Source organism: Limulus polyphemus, unplaced genomic scaffold (genome assembly GCF_000517525.1).
Source record: "Limulus polyphemus unplaced genomic scaffold, Limulus_polyphemus-2.1.2 Scaffold3631, whole genome shotgun sequence".
Taxonomy (NCBI): Eukaryota; Metazoa; Arthropoda; class Merostomata; order Xiphosura; family Limulidae; genus Limulus; species Limulus polyphemus.
In genome coordinates, this window is record NW_013669241.1 from 107,633 (window position 1) to 108,467 (window position 835).

The 835-nt window shown below is 32.3% G+C and overlaps 1 protein-coding gene across 1 annotated transcript in view; it reads right to left on the bottom strand.

Moving 5' to 3' along the window:
- The window catches only part of LOC106469725 (delta-1-pyrroline-5-carboxylate synthase-like), a 14,185-nt gene extending 13,664 nt beyond the window's left edge, over nucleotides 1–521 (bottom strand). The window contains exon 1 of the mRNA XM_022398288.1: nucleotides 376–521. The gene's annotated coding sequence lies outside the window, so the exon portion shown is untranslated. The remainder of the gene's footprint in view (nucleotides 1–375) is intronic.
- Nucleotides 522–835: the final 314 nt, after the last annotated feature.

Sequence of the window (835 nt, forward strand, 5' to 3'; positions counted from 1 at the left end):
TAAAAAATACTTCATTGTGGTAAATGAAATATTAATGTGATCTATGTAAGAATTTTTCTTTTCTCCAGAGTTGTAAGTAATCCTTACGAAATAGAAAAAAAAAATCAATATTATTTTAGAAATCTGTGTAGCTGAATAATGGAAAATCCATTATTGAAACCAAAACAACTTTTTATGAAGTTTAAATTCGCACGCCTGTGTTATTCTCGCTTTACAGTTGTTGAAAAATAAATGAAACGCTTCACGTAACATTGACAATCTGTAGATTTCAACAGAATATTTATTTCTCTCATAAGGATTTAATAAGAAATACTAAAACATTTTACGAAAAACAGAAACCACTCATTTTAAAAATTATCAATTTAAGGTACTCACCTTACTTCTGCCGATTCTTTACGAATATAAATTGTTGTAAACTAATAATGTGGCGTTGTGTATAAATAGAAATGAACACCACAGAAATAACAACGTTTTGATGGGTCTACTTTTGTAAGAAAGTTTGAAAACACTGACAAAGTACATCTGGAACGATACTTAACATTTCGCAATACATATACACCATCAGTATCAGCAATTTTCCAACACTAGTTGTTCACGTGATGAGACACACACGTCATAGTAACCTTTGTCCATCGGCAATAGCCTCGAAGAAGGTTCTGTTGAATCATACTAAGATGGGAAACGACCGAAAGTTTGGATGTGTGCTGTGAATATACTTCACGCACAGCAAAGGACGTGACCATATTGATTACACCACATGTTAATGTCACTTTGGATAGTTTCCACGAGATTCAGTAAAAAACACTAATGCATGTCTTAGATAACCACCGCTCTT